Source organism: Diprion similis, chromosome 10 (genome assembly GCF_021155765.1).
Source record: "Diprion similis isolate iyDipSimi1 chromosome 10, iyDipSimi1.1, whole genome shotgun sequence".
NCBI lineage: Eukaryota > Metazoa > Arthropoda > Insecta > Hymenoptera > Diprionidae > Diprion > Diprion similis.
Genome location: NC_060114.1, coordinates 20,268,088 through 20,287,581, shown reverse-complemented (window position 1 = coordinate 20,287,581; position 19,494 = coordinate 20,268,088). Strand labels below are relative to the sequence as shown.

At 46.8% G+C, this 19,494-nt stretch overlaps 1 protein-coding gene across 1 annotated transcript in view; it reads right to left on the bottom strand.

Moving 5' to 3' along the window:
* LOC124411102 (ephrin-A5) overlaps window positions 1–19,494 on the bottom strand; it is a 417,074-nt gene that overhangs the window by 53,531 nt on the left and 344,049 nt on the right. The gene's annotated exons all lie outside the window — the stretch shown is intronic.

Sequence of the window (19,494 nt, the reverse complement as noted above, 5' to 3'; positions counted from 1 at the left end):
AGCCAGCGGCACGGGACATCGTGGAGAATAAAACAAGCGAACAAGGAAGAGATGAATGGCACCTCGAGCACCGGAGACGCTAGACGCGGCCGCTGCGCTGTTCCGATAGCAGAAAACCTCGGCTGCAACGGTATCGCGGGGAGAATAAGGATTCCCTTGTTGAGGGATCCAGCGTTGAACACGGTGATCGAGCGACTGAGTCGTGACCTCTCGTCGAGGCGTACGATCGGTGATAAAAATGGATGAGCATGAAGAGTGACGTCGATCTATCCCGAAGGCATCATCGCGAGTTGCCGGAGTAATTTGAATAATTTTCAGAGGAAATCTACATCTGCTTTGTACCGACACGGTGTCGCACGAAATATCTTCGGCAGGTTTCAACTCGTCCGGATTTTCTGACTCTACTGCAAATCCATTCAGTAAATCGCCGAACAAAGGTTACCTTGTTGATGATATGCGGTGAATATTCACGAGGATGAGGAGCAATAACTGCTTTCTGAACGGTTTTTGAGGGGCCAGTTTAATAACACATCGAAGCTGGTAGTTCGTCCGCATGGCGCGTGGACGTGTACTGGGCTCGTTCATCACTTCGCTCATTTATGCTAATCTTTGGCAGAGGGAACTGGTTTCGATGCCATTCGAAGTAATTATTTCACACTTGCAAAGTGGTCGTTATTTGTAGGCGCCGAAGCCAGGCAGCAAATCAGCGGCGTATAAGCCGGCCAGCAGCTCGCCGCGGAGGCAGTGTCTTCGGACTTAATTAATAACGCTAAATATTCCTGGGTACTCGGCTCACGTCTCAGCCCGGTGTTTATTACTCTCGGTAGCCTTACGCCGACGCCGTGCCGTTCTTCCAAGCAACATTGTGTCACAATGACGTTAAGGAGGGCAATTTTCTCGGGCGCAATGCAACAGCACGCTCCGCCTTTTGCGGGGCGAAAAAAGAAAGATTCGAGACAACCTTCCGGGCTCACGAGGCAAGAATTACTGAGATCATAATGCCTGATGCGCCCATGAGGGAAATCTGCTGAGAGAACTGCTTGAATTTGTATACAATAGTTGTACAGTTGGGATCGTAATATGAAATCTTGTTAACATATTCCACTGCCGCGGCTCCATCTCGAAGCGCGACGATCATCAGGGTAAAATCAAGTGTTACAACGGTCACGCTATCAGTTCGCATTATATTGTAGTAAAGTGCCAGTTTCTGCTCCGGTAGGTCTCTAAAAAAAAAACAAGATGTCCGCCGGCTTCGTGTGGAAGTGCGCATTTACAATTCTAAATGATATTTAATTTGGTCTCCTGCATGTGCCTAACGAGGCGTCGAAAGCGTTTAAAATACGTACACTACTTTCAGCGGACGAGGAAGCGATTTGTCTGGTGGCTGATTTGATCCGTAAAAAGGTGGGAACCGAGTGTTGAACATGTTTTCACCTTGCACCGATCTGTACTGTTCTATCAACGAGGGACAAAGTCATTCGACGACATTAAAAGGTGTGACGCGGAGAACTGCGAAGTAGCCGTTTATGGTGTATAGACGAAGCTGAACCCGAGGAACACGATTTCGATTTCAATATCAGATTTCATTCCTGCTTAGGAGAGCTGAGAAGAGGAGGTTCGCCGTGCCGTGGAATAACATTTAAGAGAAGAACGGAACGGAACGGAATGGAACGAAACGAAATGGAACGGGGGGAATAATATCAAATTGAAATGTGGCTTATAAATATTGCAAACTGCCCGGAGTCCGGCTGCAGTCCGATGCTCGTTGGTGGCGATCCTAGCACCGGCGAGACACTGCTTCTTGTACTCCTTATCTCTTCTTCAGGTCTAAAACCAAGAATCGCCGCAGCCGCTGTTCTCGGGCATCGAGAACTTCCGTTTTCGCGGTTTCGTTTCGAGGAATGCATCTAGCGGTTGAGCTGTTATAACCATGAGGCGTGTAGAGGGAGCTGTTTCGTCTGTAACATCATTTCCTTGTCACGTGACGTATACATTATAGACTTTATTTGCGCTACCTGGTCATGATATGACGAGAAATGTCGAAATAAAGAAGAGCGAGCTGGTGGATAAATAAACAACAAGGATGGAGCGAGCGATGGGTCTTCCATATCTGGGCCCACTATCAGGGTACGGTTTCTTTAATTACAAACTGCCTCCGTGAGTCCAACTCCCGCACCCTCATACACGCACTCACTTACTCACTCGGCGAAGCACGCACGTTATTCAGCTCTCAATTTTTCCTTTTTACCTTCCTTTTATTTTCATTCTTCTTTTATTAGACTCTCCGAGAGCGGATCGAGAAACGAGAGCCGACCGTGTGGCAATTAACAAGTAATAATTAGTGTGCCGTTGATAGGATGTACGCACACACGTCCCCGTATAATTCAAGAGTCTTCGACGCGCTTGTTGCCTCTGATCCGCCATGCGAAAGCACATTATGTACACTCGTATCGAGGAAAAATAGTGAAACCTCACAGATTGTGCGTTCGACTGCGCATGCGCGAGATTTTTCGTTTTTCCATGCAGGCTGGCCACCACGGCTGTCAAAAACAGCTTACGTAGGTTATACACAAGATACTGATTTTTTTAGGTTAAGCTGATATCAAATGGATCGTACAGCTATAATATACACGGAGATTTGGCAAATCTTTATTGTTAACTGACGGATGAGTTGTAAATGCTACGGGTCATTAAAACAACATAACCTCAATTCATCACTTCCTCTCGATATAACAAAGTTTACAAGCCACATCAGTGATGACTTTTCAATGATTATGCTCCGTTATCAACCCGACGAGCAACGATACGCCTTGTTTCCACGGTTGAATCAGTTAGCATGTAGTGAGTGAGTCAATTCATTGTCAGGCGATGTTGCGACACCAGCCGCCTCGGAGAAGAACTGGCTTATTGACGCTGCAGGTGTGAGGACGCAGGCGACGGATTTGAAATGGGCAACTCAAGAGATAAAAGAGACCTTTCAGGAGACGCGACGTTGGTATGCGCCGTTATCCTCCCACGCCTTGAGATCCATCTAACGACATAATTCATTAAGAATTCGATTCATCGGGAACAATTGCATTCATTAGTATATCTCACTCGCTCTCTTTCTCTCTCTCGATCCCGTTCGCACCAGCCACGTCTATTCATCCAACAGCATGCACGAGCTGAACGTCAAGTTTTCAAATTGGAACCCGATGGTTCGAAGGTTCACCCGTCGGTTCATCAAGTCTCCTCGACCCATTCGCACTCTTTGGCAAGTAATTTTTAAGTCCATTTATCACCCTTTACGTGCCCTCTCCCCTCGGCCCCTCATAATTCTTTCTTCTTCTGTTTTTTCAACGCTGCTTGGTCTTCGCTCCTCGCGTTCTATACCTCTTCTTATACTTCTCTCCTGACTTCTTCACCTCATTCTTTTTTATGCATACCCTCCGTGGCTCAAGCCGTGGTGTAGGTCGCTTTTTAGGCCACTTTTAAGAGTTACTCTATTTTCTCAAAGTACAGGAATGTACGTATGTATTCAAATGAATGTGAATCCCGCGCAATCCTGCTGCTGTGCTGCACTCGGTATAGAAGTGAGATTTTTCGACCTGATGATGTTCCTCGACTAGTTGTAAGATTGACTGCGTATGGCGGAGAGAGGCAAAGAAAGATGAAGAGGGAAAGAGAGAGATGGAGGGAAGGATAGGAGCTGGGAGGCTCAGGCTAAGGCAGTTTTCTAACTAAGTAACGCATTATTCATCGCTCGCTTTACACCTTCGGTCTAATGACTTGTTATACTCGCCTACCGACTATCAATAACGTACAGAGAAAGAGAAGAGCTGTGAGAGATGAGCGAAGAGAAGAGGCTCCTCGGCTAATTGTGAATCCAGCGAAAGAAAATAAAGAGAATAGAAATAATAATCAGCAATTACACCGCGATCACAGAGCGACGAATTCTGCACCTCTTATTATACGTATAGGTATCCAGATCAGTGAGTTAGTATCGCCGCGCCGGGACTCGATCGTTCATTTCTGTATCGCCATCTTCGCCGGTGGTTCTGATATCGTATACACAAGAATGATACTTGAATCATGATGTACCAGTAATTAAGAGCATTCCTTTTGATTTGCATATATGACTTGGCGGATGATTCGATCATTCCCGCTAGCAAGTTCCGCACCGCATGATATCCTTGAGTTATTGATGAAGCTGACGGTGCGTACAGCTGCATATTACAGCCGACTCTATCACTGCACTGATTGCAAGGCGCGGCGACGATATGAATTTCCATTGGATCCGTTACGTGGCGATGATCAGGCAGAAGTGATCTATACGAGGTGAATCGCGACATTTTGCACACCTTAAATTTGCGGAATTGTATACCTACAAGTCGGGAAGCTCGACAAATTCCTGAGAAGGCTGTCAACTGCTTGCTTTATCAAAAGTTCAACATCCATTTTAAAGAGAATCCAATTAGAGCGCGATCAGATAACGAAGGTAGAGTTACGTCAGTGTCGAAGCCATAATGAGTACCGATCGGAGCCTCGACTTTCCGCAAATGCGGGAAAAATACGCCCATTCTACTAAATTTGTCGGACAGCTCTCTTCGGACTTCCGTATCCCACGATCGTCTCTGTTTTTCAAGCTAGGATCAGATCAAGCATCGGGAAATCTTGGCCCGCGGAGCAACGAGACACCTGAAGGTCAAGACCGAGGTATCAGGATGAGCCGAAGAAGAGAATCGGAGGCGTGGCGGACAGACGGCCGGATGGACGTCCAGGACCGAGCGGAGGCGCAGAGGTTCTATAAATCATTATGGCCGGTACTCCGCCGGTATTGCCACGGGATAAGACGTGGCTCGCACCTCGGTTCGTGCATCCTCTTTCTTCATCGTGAAAGAACCAATAAGGCTCTTGAGTTATTGGCTCTCTGGTAAATCGAATCCTCGACTGGCTGCTTCCTTTTGTTCACTATCGGTCAGCTTTTCGTATTATGGGGTTCGCGGTCTTCGACTATAGCCAAAAAAGTTGATAACTGATAATTGTTCTCAGCTGAGCTGTGACGGTGATGGTGAAATGGCTGCTGCTGCTCTTTAATGAACGGCGATGAGCAGATCAAGGTGGATTTTGTTACATTTTTCATACTTCTTTGCACTGCGTTTATCTCCTGTTTCGTTCCTCTTATACCGTAGTCCTTTTCATCCAGCGGGTTCACCAGAATACAAGCGAGCAAGCGAGTGAGTTCGGATCGAACCCCGAAGAAAGGAGGAAGGAGAGAGCGAGAGATAAGTGTCGGCGAGACAACAACACCGCTGCAGATCCATATCGCGATTCTGGTTGGGGACCGTATAAAGAATTGTAAACGCCAATTAAACGGTTCATTGATTTGCTAGGCACGTGTAAAGGCGTCAAGACTTTATCTCCACCCGTGTACATCGCTACAAGCCTTAGCGTCCTCGTCCTCCTCTGCTGCCGCTGTAGGTTTGTACAGCCTGTGTACAAACTGGAACCGGAACACAAAAGTGCCTCGACGCGCAAGTTGTTTGTTTGTTGATATTTTTCAACGGCCGCGAGGAACGTGATACAGATTTATTGGTCAGGCCTGTCGAACTTCTTCCCCGAAGAGGAGCAACGCTATGAGGGTTACCTATCCTTGATCTTTTCGGGGGGTGTATCTCACGACACAAGATGTGACCTCGAGGCCTTCGGCTTTCGTCGGAAAGAGAGATTACCGATGGATATCTTAATACCGGCTGTCCGTCCGTCCATCCGGCCGACTGCCAGTCCGTTCGACTGTCCGTCCATCCGTCCGTCCGTAGGTCCGTACATCCGATGTGCCTCATGGACAGCCAAGAGCGCGGGCTGGTAATTGCGTTTCAACATCAAATTACTCTCTCTCACGGCGGAGGAACGCGTACGAAAGAACGGACCGCAGTCACTGCTGCCCGTGGAATCTCCTGGTACCTGGACCCCGGAGGATGAATCTCAAGCGCCAAGGACTGCCGAGTGTCCTTGAGATACAAGGCAAAGCGCCGCGGAGCGCCGAGTGCCGAGAGTTCCTTGTCAACGTCTCGTAGTCTCCCAAGTCTCTCTCTCTCTCTCTCACTCTCCATATCCGCACAGCTCTCGCACAGGCTCTTGCTTTTCGCGGTTAATTTGTCCCGGAGTGACCGGCCTAGCCTCTAAACTTGGAGTGGAAGTGAAACTGTAACGGAAAAATGTGACAGGAACAGCCCTCGTTTATCGGTGCATGAGCATAATTCTATCGCTTTCCTTCAGGGTTTCATGGCCCGCGGTGCGTGTAACGTTGAAAACGAGTTATACCGACGAACCGACGTCTTTGACTCCAAGAGTTGCATGAACGGTGTGCAGGCAGGGCACAAAGAGCGAGGGGGAGGCAACGGCGTACGTGTATGATAAAACGCAGGATAGAAAGATGAAGAACACAGAACAAGAGACGGAGATGGAGAAAACTTGAGGAGAGATTTAATGCTGGTTGGACATTGTCATCGACTCGGAGACTCTGGGCCCTGGGTATAAGGTACACCGTTGTAAACTAAGCCTGTTTGAAGCGCGTCGTACCCCAGAGATGTACGAGCCAACCTATTCTCTGTGCATTTCAAGACGCAGGCAGGTACCTCTGATCGTGTTGTGCGTCAAGACTCCACGACTCTCACAAATGCAAGAATATTCCTAGATGCATATGCGTGCATCTCTTCAGGGAGGAACAGCGCGCAAACTCATCGCGGATAAGGGTTACACTGAAAGTTCACACATCGTATTTACATGGTAACACATGGACTTAAAGCGTATAGAATATTACACTATAGATGTCGTGAGATTGCCTTAGAGAATCGGACTAATCGTCATACTGTTGAACGGCAAGTCTGTCAGTTAACTACATAGTGTACCATACACGATTTTTGAGTACACCTTTCCAGATGTTGGAAACAAGCGCTTGGCGATGATTCCAGGGAATTGTAGAATTGACTGGCTTCCCGAACAATGCCCGTTCTCGTCACTCGGATGTCGCCAATTGAGTTCATCCGTAAGCAATAGAAGAAAACGAGAAAAAAAAAAGAATCGTGGAACGGCGTGGACGGAGGAATTTCTCAACGGCTCTTCACTGTACGAGGTATCGGGTATTGCCGGCTTGAACTTTCGAGGGCCGTTTACTTGAACTTTGGTTTACGATCCGGTGTTGTTAATGCACCAATCGCGGCAAGATTTACGGGTTTTAGACAGCCGGACGGGCAGGCAGAGCGCGTAAGCGAGAAGACATCCGGGCCTGGACGGCCGTGTCCAGATGGAATTTCATTCTAATATGACAAACGTTATGCTTGACGGTAAAAGTCGCTAGTTTGGGCTCGTGATTCACGGCCAGCGCGAAGCAGCCGGCTTATTTTATTTGCGGCTTAATTTTATGTGCCTCCCATGCTCGCAACCGACCCCAAAATCCCATCCACGCAGAACCTTCGGCTCAACCTCCGCTTCCAATACCTACCAGCTTCTCAAACTTCTTCTTTCTGCACCTTATACTTTTGACTGATCTATCGTCCCCGACGGCGTCAAGTACCTCAAAAATATAATTGGCAACGAGTTTTTACCCGCCGGAATTGCTCCTTCAAACTTTTTTCCTCTTCCCCTTTGCCTCTTTGAAATGGCTTGTAACTCTCATTCTTCGTTCTGGTTACGTCAAAATAAAAAAAAAACTCTTGACACACGGGACAAATTATTGCCAAGCCAAGCATGTTATTGTTAATATTTTCCGCCGGAATATGACTGCATGGAACTCATCACAGGTTTCTTTCATGTTACTGGTACGTGGAAGCATCGATGATGTAGTACTCTAAAATGGATTTTAACGATGTTCCTGTTCGAAGATCTCGTGGATCAGATTAGAATGTTGAATGTTCGCAACGACGCTCATTCCTTCGGGATGTTAAATTCTGATTTCGGAATCTGACTGAAGGCAAACCTGAAACGGTGTTATCGATGGCCGTAGTAAATTGGTACGCCGGAAGATGGGCACCATTGATATTTTGAGGTGTCGGGTGTTGTCGGACGGGGGGGGGGGGGGGGGGGGAGTTGGAGAGTCCAAAAGTCGAGTGAAAAGAGAGGTGCGCGAGGTCCTTATAAGGGTCGGTCACTGGTTGCTCGTACATAAAATGTTGAGAAATCTGCCGCTAGAATCGAACGACTTCTCCCTGGTCTCGGTATAAAGAGCAAGCTGGCTTTGCAGTAAGGCAAGGTGCGCGGTTCCTCGGGACGGAATCACGCTGACCAAAGGTTCGGTTGTCTCGGTTAAATGAAATGTCCGGTGCCATGTCAGTGAATGTCAGACCCCCTCTGAGCCGAGTTCACCGAAACACACCGAGTCCTCCCTCTCGTTACTCTTCTCCTTTTTCTACCGCTCCTGCGACACACACGTGGCACACGTTCCTGTATATTTACAACAAACCTAATGCCTCGCCTGCGCGTGTATCCCCTGTTCCCGGTATGTACCGAACAGGTATGTCCACACAATACTGTATATACAGGACGCGACACACACAAGTTAAGGCTGGTCCTGATTCCTCGTTCTTTATTATCTTGGCACACAGCGTCGCGGAGAAATTCTCAGTGACGTCTGGCTCTTCCGCCCTCGTCGAGGGAAAATAAAAAACTTCTCTTCCAGTTTCTATTTTCATTTACGTGTATGCATACGCCTGCATTTTATACACACCCGTGTGAGTTGAGTTCTGTGCTTTTCTCCTGTTTCAAAATTTTCTTACTCTATTTTATCTTCTTTCAAATCGACAAGATACCACCGCGGCTGCTGCACCGTTCGCTGTTTTGTTTTCTCTATTTGGAGGCTCTTCTTGCACTCGTTGTGGGTGCTGCGGTTGACCCGGTTCTTCTTCTTCTTCTTCTTCTTCTTCTTCTTCTTCTTCTTCTTCTTCTTCTTCTTCTTCTTCTTCTTCTTCTTCTTCTTCTTCTTCCCCTTTAGACGAGGAAAACTTGGCTTAGATAAATAACTCGTTGTCGAGGAAGAGTCTCTGCTCCAGACGAATGGACAAACTAGATTCAGACTAGAAGTTGCCTACGATTCGTTCATTCAGTCGGTGGAGCAGCAACGCGGAGAAATCTCACAGTTCCGAGTCCCGAGTTCGGCGCGGGGGTTCTAATTGAATCAATGATAACTCGGAGAGTAACTCGATACTCTCGCCCTGCTCGTTCCTCTCTCTATCTAACCGGGCATCTATCGCATCCGGCGTTATCTATTTATCGGCCATAATTAAGTGGCTCGAATTTAAATCCTTCGCACCCACTCTCTTCTCCTCGCTTCGTTTCTTTCTTACCATCTTTCACCTCGTACAATCTTATAATACAGCAGAGAGCGGCGCGACTCGAGGGAGGCAGGGAGGGAGGGAGGAAGGAAGAATAATGGTAACGGAATTTTATACAGTCCCGATTCAATTTTCAGATAATACATAATATGTATCAAGTTGTAACGGGGAAATTGTCAGCTCTGTAATAAATTTCCGAAACCGTAACGAACTTCGATTTCGTGTGACCTCATTTATTAACGGTGCAGAGAATAACCGCCGTCACGGTATCACGAAAAAGCGTTGATAAAGAAGAAAAAAAAAACGTCAAGCAAGAACTGTGGGAATTCATTTCTCAGTCAATCGCGTAGTCGCTTCGTTTTCTCCGCCTTCGCGATTCCCTCGAGTTAGCGAGCCGAGTATATACCTACCGTCAGAGGGAAAATTCTCTCCATGGTTATAAAACGAGGGTGTAAAAACGGTGTAATAAAGTACCAGTAGTGAAATGACGCGATTTGCTTGTGGAAAGTGAACTCTGTAGCCGCTCGGCGTTGGTTTATCTGATTGGGAGGACGAATTCGGAGGCTGCATGTAGCGGCAGGGAGCTAGATGAATACCCTCGAGGCGTCGTTTCGCGAGAAGGGTTTTTGCTGGCCGTGGCCGTCGGCCCTCGGTGGTGAGTTCACTACGAGCTGCCCTTTTGCGGCCGGTCGCAGCAGCAGTCATCATCTCTTTGTCCCTTCGTTGGCTCCCGGGCGATTCGTTCCGAGGAGGTCATTTCCTCCGTTTCTCCTCTCAGCCGGACGCGTGTAATGATGATTGGCGCTAATTTAACGAGGCATAAAATATCCGCGAATATTCTGCGCGGGGTTTCAGTTCCACTACTAGTATCGGATCATCGCCACGCTGGTCGGATAAAAGGAAAATAGGGAAAAAGGAGGATCACTCGGCGTGCCGCAGTGACAAGTTCATTTTATTAAGGAACCCGCACCTCCTCCGGATTCGCCGACCACTAATCGCGGGTCCCGTGCACCGCGTACGGTTGACGACTGTCAGCGGATGTGCACGTCGCCTCCTTTGATGTCCCAGCTCCCTTGATCCTGGCTTCTTGATCCCCGCTCGTCCCCTCGTCCCGGTTATTCACCGGGTTCCCTCTTTCGGCCGGGGATCAGCAGCCAGCGGACCGCTTCGTTAGCTCGCCATCTTCTTCCTCAGCGACGTCTTCGAGCCTTGACTCCCGTCCGCACCGACAAAAGTTCCCTCGCCTTAATCCGACGCCACCGAGGTCTTCTGATCCTCGAAACGCGCCACGCCGCCTTCTCGCCCTGCTGCTTCGACCAATTACAGCGAGGCGATGATTGAATTATTCCACCATCTCGACCGTTCCTCCTTCACGAAGTAGTATTCTTCGGCTGTGCAAGATATCGCGGATTCCTCACCGCGGCACCAAACTTGAACGCTCTTCTTCTTCGTCTATACCCCCGGGTCAGTATTGAAACTCAGCGGTGCAAAATCCACGAGACAATCGGTTGCCACGTTTTGTTACACTCCTTTTTTTCTTCTCTTCGGCATTAATCATTCTGTGAAAGCCACTTCAAGAAACCATTCAACGCCCACCTTCAAAGACGACGTCTTATTCAAGGATCAGACTGTCTGCAACGACGTTTCTGCAATGCGGACACTCATTTCAGAAGCTTATAGTATCCTCTTGACGCGCACGAGTGAGAGGCTTGAGAGTCTTGAGATTTTCCGATCTCTTGACAGACTATCAAATGTAACTGTTTAAATAAAGGTGCCGAATTATTTGAAAATCTGTCAATCTTCCAAAAAATGCCTGTCTTTAATCCTGCTGGAAGTAATTCAAGTTTCTATCTTCTTCCGCTTCGTCCGGCGTTAGGATAATTTCCTATCCAGCATATCAGCTGTTCTTTGTTATCTAGCAGCGTATGATGTGGGAATGGAAAAATATCGGTTTCTTTGTAGGGTCGATGGTGGGGGGTTGATCGTTCGTTGTGCGAGATGGTTGGTAGCGCGTTACAACATTGGTGAATAAGCCAGTTCGAAGAATATTAATTAAACCGGACAAGAACGCGTGTAGGTACGTGTGGTATACAGCCGGGCGTTAATTATCTCGGTTTATAAAGTTTGTAGCACACGACCCTTTTGTCCGTTTGATCGCGGCTTTCGAATAGTGCAGCTACCACCACTAATTTCCATCACGCACACGGCTGCCTCTCTCGTCAGCGTTACTCGCGGCACTGAGAAGAGGAAAGATATAAACAAGAATGAAAAAGGAAGAGGAGAAAGAAAAAACTCGCGGGGAACACCGTACACAATGTATACATACGAAATACGAAATGCATGCGGGTCGGATCGTCTCGCACTTCAAAAGCTGCTTTCAAAGATCCGGCAAATATATGATCGACGATTTTTCTTTTTCCACAAAGAAAACACGGCGGAAGGGAGAGGGTGAAAAAGGAAAACCGCGACTCACGAAGCGAATCCACATCTATACTTGATACATGGTAGCATAACACACTACATCGAAGAAAGAACCTCTCGCGGATGCACCTGTCCCTTTCACCGTCCACCGCCTAGCATAACGAAAGACATGCCTGAGCACGTGTTTTTGGGGTCGGTATGTAGTTCTGTGCTGGGGGAATGACTTTTGGTCCGACTAGCAGCCGTGTATAACCGAAACTCGACATTTTCACAATATCTTTACGACATTCACAAAAGTAGTCTTAAGACTTGATCACCAATGATTACAATCGCACTTTTTACATCGTCCAGTTTTCCACACGGTCAAATTTTTATTCTATTACTTTCTAATTTCGTTTGCCAATTGAAATACTTACCGATCTTTTTCATGGCTTGTCAATTAATGGCTCCGGAAAGTTCTCGTTGTTACTTTCCGCCTCGCCGTTATACAGGATGGTCGCGGCTCTCCTTAATTCTCGTTAATTTCATTCCCAGTTTTAAAAGTCCGTATCGAAATGTCATGTGCGCCCAAGTGTTGGACAATTAGCAAAATTGTTCATTAATGAGAGGTTTCTTCTTATTATTCTTCTTGCCTTCTTTTTAATCTTTCTCTTATTCTCACTCTCTCTCTCACGAAACTGTAACGCGCCGGCTGGAGTTTAATGAGAAGGTAAAACTGCGCATACTGGGAGTAAAGTCCCTCCACGGTGTAAATTTTTATTTACGATTTGCGGTCCCGCGACAATTTGTTCCGCCTTGTTTTACGTAATCATGCGACACGGAAACTGGATAAAAAAACTGGGCTACTGCCCGTGCAAAGTGCACGCCGGAGAATATCGGTTTGTAGAAGCATATTTACTCATGACGGATCCTAATTCGAAACGGGAAAGTAAAGGCAAAAACGTCCGACGACTTCTCCGTGAAGATTTTCGAATTGACGAGCTTAATAACGTGCGTTCCTGGCATAAATCTCGCGCAATTAAGGAGATGCTCGTTGCTTGCAGGCCGGTGCGAGTTATTCCTCTTCCTCACCAATCTATCAACGTACCACCTGAATCGTCAATGTATATCTCCCGGGTCTGAACCTCGTATGGATAGACGAACGATCAGTACCAAAAGTTGTGTAGGGTAAAAAGTAAAGGAAAGAAGACTTTATCTCATCGTATCTTCGCCATTAGCTGGCAGCCAGCGACAGCCCGATGATCCGGCCTCGGTTTGATGCACTGTCAGCCGTACATCATAAACACATTAGTTCCTATGGAAGACGCGCAATGTGCCCAGCTCGTTCTGTCCGGTAAACGTCACTCCTCCGCGGCGCAGATGCCGTTAATATACGTGCGTGTGAACACGCACACAAGATCACGCTGAAGGATAGACCAGGTGATCGATGTTGGATTATGGACTGCGGGCCCCGGTTCGCGGTCCCATGCAGAGGAACGTTTGGTTAACAAGGCCACGTACGGTCCGGGATAAAATTCGGCCGAGACGAGCATGTCGGAAACTGTTTGGTAACCAGAAGAAGCAGCATAAAAAATGGAGACATAAAAAATGGAGACGATACTCGGAAAAAGAGAGATAGAGAGAGAGAGAGAGAAAAGTGGTAATGATGAATGCAAAAAACGGATGAATGGCGTAGCTAAACGCCGTGGGCGGGATTTACTCGTGTCGTGTGATCATCTTCAAAACTAGCCTTTCGTCTCCTGACGAGCTGCACCAGCGTGTATTATGTGGGACTGAAGAAGTGTGGGCACCGACTAACTGACCAACTATCCTAGAGAGGGAAAATCCGAAGGATCCAATGTTTGTGTGACTCGTGGAGGTAGGCAGGTATGTAGGTGCCTATACCTTGGGACCCTGCGGACCGTGTTGAACTACACCACGTGAGTTGATCTGGTGGTTTTAGTGGCAGGAGCAGCACACAATGTGGCGTCGGTCCGGTGTGGAGACACTGACGAATCTCCGCAATTAATAAAATGTTTACCTGCTTATTGTCGTGGCTACTGCCCGGCGAACGTCGTATCCACGTCTGCTCGTCTCGCGGCTCTGTACCAGGGCTACCCTTTTCACCAGACTCTTCACCTCTCTCCTCATTCCAATGTCTTCCTCCTCCTTTCCTCCTTCTTTTCTCTGGCCGTCCTAGCGTCCGTCCGTCCGGTTTCAATGGACGCGTATTAATTGGGCCCGAGCCACGAGCTGGCACTGGTGGATGTCCTCGTGTAGAGTTTCTACCGTCGAGATTATGCTCTGAGTTGGACGGAGTAAACGAACACCCAAACTCCTGCTTCCTATTTTCTCTTCACTCTCCTATCTCTCATCTCCATCCATCTCATTGTCGGTCAATCTTTCCTAATATCGTATACCTGCCACCAAGTTACCGGGTTATATACCTTACCCCACCATTATGAAGAATTCGAAGAATGTCAGACTCCCAATATAGATCAAAGATCACGTTGCCAGATGCTCGGTTGACTTTATTCAAGGATTGTCCACACATACATAAAATTTCACAGTCTGTACACTGTAAAAAACATGGTGTTAAAATCTGACCAGAGTTGACTATTATGATACAATTTTTGTGAACGATTCGAACATTTAATCCTATATAATGTTAAATCGATATAAGACAATGTTGAAGTGACATTAGATGGGAATAAATTGTCATCAGATAGTGTTCAATCGACATCGGATAGTATTAAATTGTCTTCAGATAGTGTTAACTTATTATCCTATAGTGCTGAATCGACATCAGACCACTTAAAACTATCATCAGACTGTGTTATAGTGACACCAAATTATAATCAGTAGAAACGAAGATATTCATACCGAAATTTCTCTTAGACAGTGTGCCGAAATGTAGATTCAGTGGTTTTAGATTCACTGAATTGCATAAAAAGATAAGCTCGGCTTATTCTGATCAGGATCGCATGGACTGATTTTTCACAGGCTCTTTCGCTCTTGTGTCATGTGAATCTCGGCCAACACCCGACAAAAGTAGTTAGGTATGGGAAAACAAGGCGTGTATCTACGGATAGCACGTGATCAGCCACCTACGTTGTCTTTGAGAGCGAATAGGTGAGCTGATAGTAGGTCTAGATCCTTGCAGTTGGCATCAGGGTCATCGGGGAGCGTGAGAATCAAGTTGGTGTTTGTGTTTATGGATGTTTATATGCGCCAGTCAGCGGTATGCAGATCGTCATGCAAGGCCGAGAGCGAGAAAAAGAAAGAGAGAGAAGGAGAGACAGCGGCCTATCTCGGAGCATAATAAATTGACCGTATGGTCGCAGTCGCTAATTTTGAATGGTGGCTCGTTTGCGCGCGAAACTCAAACGACCCCTGTCTTTTCTTCACCTCATCTTTTTACCGCATGCGCGGAACGATGCATATATTCTTCTATTTTTCACGCCAGGCGTCCGTCTCTCTCGGCGAACCAGCTGAACAGATTGACGAGGCAACCAGCACGAGACTCACACAATGTAAAATTTACGAGCATGGACGAGCTCGCGGTGAATCGGAGTGTATAGGCTCTTTAAAAAACCGAGGCCTCCGATGCAATTTTGGAAAAAAAAATTAACCGAACTACGGTTCCCGGTTCCAAGTTCTTGGTTCATTCTCGGCGCGAGGGGTCGACAGATAAACGCTACAGCACAGGCGACTGTATATTTTATCAGGAAACTCGAGGCTAGCCTCGTAGTCTCTCGTCATCCATCTGGCTTTTGTTCGAGACTCTCTTGCCGCTGGATCCTTTTACCAAAAACAAATTCCGAGCCGACTTCGAGACGGGTGCGCCGTGCAATTCTCGCGCGCTTGTCACCGCGTGCACGTCATCTCTTCGAGTAAACAATCGCCTGCCACGAAGAGACTTGCTGACCGTGCACAGAGCGAGGTGGCCTGGGCCAGTCATAGCAAACCATGAACCAACTGCGCTTTGCTCCGCTGAGTTGAACCGAGCTGGCTGGTGTATTTCACACGTGTCAATCCCGCCAAGATTTACCGTCGTTTGTCGTCTCGTCTTTCTCCCTCACCTCCTTATTCTTCTCGTTCTTCTTTTTATATCTTTTCTCGCCACGTCCGTCTCCCGTCTGGTCGTCGTCGTCGTCGTTGCTGCCGCCTCATCCTCCTCAGCGCGCCAGTCCGTAAATCATCCGCGTACTTTTTTAAACTATGCAGTTTTGCACTCCCTCGCAAATCCGCGTCGATCGGCACGGGACAGCGAAAAATCGATCGTCATTCCCCAGCGGAAGCGGCCATTGCCGCGCGATTTGGGGAATAACTGGAGTTTTATTTTCACGGGGAATTATCCGGGAACAATGACCCGCGGATGAGCTGTGACTCGATCACCGGAATCCCAGGCGGTATGGCGAGGACCGGTTCTCAAGGAGTTCCGACGGTTTCGGCCCGGTTTCAGGGAAGCCTAGACCGAGAGCGACGACGGCTAGGCGATTCCGTGGCAGGAATCCTCACCTCGTTCCCACGCAATTTGCGGCCAGTTTGTAAGTATCACCGGTTCCGCGGAACGGCCTGCTCTTACCGGGTGGAATCTGGTATTCCACTGCACTCGGTGCTGCAGCCTGCGAGTGAAGCGGCGAGAAGAGGGAGAGGAAGAGGAGGAGGCGGAGGAGGAGAAAAAGGAGGCTCAGTGCCTCTCCTAGAGAGTGGAGAGACTATGCGGCCGGAGCTGAAGGCAAGAAGACGGCTAGCAAACCGACTCCCTTCCCTCTCCCCCCTCTGAGCTATTCACGCGCCGCGGCTTTACATCGCGTTAATGAAAAATACGTCCAAAGTCTGTCCGCACAAAAGTGCATAACAGATGGCTATCTGGGGCTTACTTGACCGTCGTTAATACGCCGCGTTGTCGCTTCTTAAACACCACAACGAGTCCCATCACCACCAGCTTTAAGCGTCTTCGCGGCTGACGGCGCAGGTGGATAATGCCTCCATGCTCTGACTGCAGAATAGACCCGGTCAAACCGCCAGGAATTTTCCGAGGCTTACAAGCGGGAGGCGCGAGATGAAACTTACCATCCGAACACTTCGCTCTTCCGTTTATAACGAGAAATGGGTCGATTCACCATCACGTTCATAAACATGTTCTCCAACTTGTATTTTCTTCTTTTCTTCTTTGAAAAAAGTTTGTTCTTTCCGAACTTGAAAGACATTTTTGGTGTAAAAAAAATCCATCATTTTTCATCCGATCACAGGAATCGTCTAAAAATTCGCAAACGTGATTGAAATCGTTAAAACTGAACAGCAAGTTTCTCGTGTACGGTAAGACCTCACAGACTTAATAGTTACAGTATTTTCATATCTTAGTGTACACTGTGAAGTATAACATATCAAAATTGTAGTCTGATGGAAATTCTCGCCCGTACAAAAAAGTTGGCAGAAAGTTGGCGAATCGGGTGAAAAAGAAAGAAACGAATTGCGTATTTTACATTAATTATGTGATGCCTGTATTTTTCAGATGTTAGATCAAAAACTGACGACTCAGTAATGAGATTTCACCATAATTGCTGTAGATTCTACTGGAAAATTCTGCTGGTACAATATAAGTTACCATTTTTTTTTTCGTCTATACCGCGCTTATGGATGCAATTAAGAATGGAACTGATTCCAAAACGCTGCATCATTAAATGCGTTACTTTGATTTGGAGGAAAAGTATTCAGCCATTCGTTTTGTTATTTCACAATATTTGCGCGCCTCGTTCACAATAAACATGTTACTTATGGGTGTAATAATAGTTTTACTACCTTATACTGATATCTGCTCATCCTTCGGCCAGGTGCCTATTATATGGAGGCTGCACGGAGGAGCCGTGGAGAAGGCGAGCGGCCGCTTTGATCACTTTTGACATTCGGAATTTTCATAATTTATTCCGAGTCGACGGGCGTGGACGACGCCCCCTTCACGGTTGAAGTGCCGTTAACCCGATATTTACTTGTGAAACTCTTACCTGAGTCCCGTCGTTTTTGGTCATTTTCACCTGGCCCGCCCACCCCGAGTTATATGGTTCTTAGGTATGTACATACCAACCCCAGGACGAAAGGAAGGTTCGACTTATTCGGGAATTTAAGCACGGTCGACAATTTCCACGCCCTTGACTTTTCCCGTCACGCTGAGTTTCGTTTCATTCCATTTCACTCGTTCAGTATTACAAACGAATAGAATTTAATGTGAAAAATAAAGAAATAACGACCAAATAAAATTCGACTCGGTTCGCAATTTACAGATTATCGTTATTATCCATCAGGATTGCACCGAAATCGTGTAGGTCTCATATTCGATTAGGTGGTCTCCCTGCCGTTTCAAGGGTCGGTTGGTGTCACGGTTGGTATTTATCTTGTTCAGTAGCCGGTACAGGCATTCACTGAACAAGGATTTTGGACGGAAAGGCTGTTCGTTTGGTACCTGCGTCATAAGCTATAGGGTTGCGCTAGGGTAGAATATATTGAGAAACGACCTACACCTGGAAGGTAATGCGCGACATACGGACAATGGGTGGCATGTAATAATTTGAAAATCTGAAAATATCACCTCGCCAACGTAGTCTCCAATTATAAATTTAAATATCCCGAAGAGCAGCTGAGCGGACCGGGAGTCAGGCATTCAGGCAGGCAGGCAGGCAGGCGCATTTGAATAATCATAAAGCGTCGATAATAACAGCTCTTATAATCTGCGCGCGAGTCTAAAGCCGCGGCTATGAGCGTCGGGCAAGGACACGCTTCTCCCATCGTCACCGAATATTAAGGATGTATTAAGAATATTATTAAAAGAATCTTTTGAGAAATGTACCGCAATGCACAACGACGCCGCCGAAAAATATCTACCGATATTAAGAATATTCAGGGAATGCTCAACAGCTTGTAGCATTAACATTAAACACGCTGGTATTACCTGTGTAAATCACGTCTTACCCCCACCAAGCATATTTGAACCGAACCGCAGCCATTTCTAGGCAAATCGAAGGAGGCTCACTTCGACCAACTTATTTTCATAAGCCTTCGTGCAACCTCCTCGGCGGCTTGGGCTTCTATTCGTTTCTCCATCGTTTTCTCTTCTTAGCCGATAAACTCCCGAAAGATCGTTCGAGAACACGAGCAGGAAAAATCTAATGGCCGAAAAGAAGTTTAGTTACATTCAGAGATGGCTCGACCATTTTTGATGAAATTCTGACCAGTTTTACGGTGAACGAAGTCGATATAATCCATCAAATTTTATCTAAATCGTTGCATCCGTTTCCGCGCTATTCATGGACGAAAAATGTACGTTTCTGCATATGGCAAGGGCACGGCGAAGCCGATGTTGCTCGAAATCCTTGCGATTGCAATTAAAAAAAAAGCGCATTGATTGAGACCGGAATGATGAAAATCCGTTTATTCGTGATCGAGATATCGCCGGTCAATATACTAACCACACATTCATCTTCGATTTAAAAATGATCGCAGGTGATTCTTCAGTCTTCAAAATGTCGAGATTCAATCAAAATCCTAATCTCCATTTTCTAATTGATCATATTATATCAGCTTTCAATTTTCTTTGAATACAGAGAAGTAAAGAGTGTAAAATATACCTATTTTTTCAGAAAACCTCGAGTGGCGTTCCAAAATTGATAACTGCCGATAATGTCGAAACAATTAATTCATTCAATATTAATCGCACAGTTTTGCTCGCGTTTGTTAATCCATAGAGAATCGAGGAACAAGCAGACGACGTCGCGGTGGAGATAAA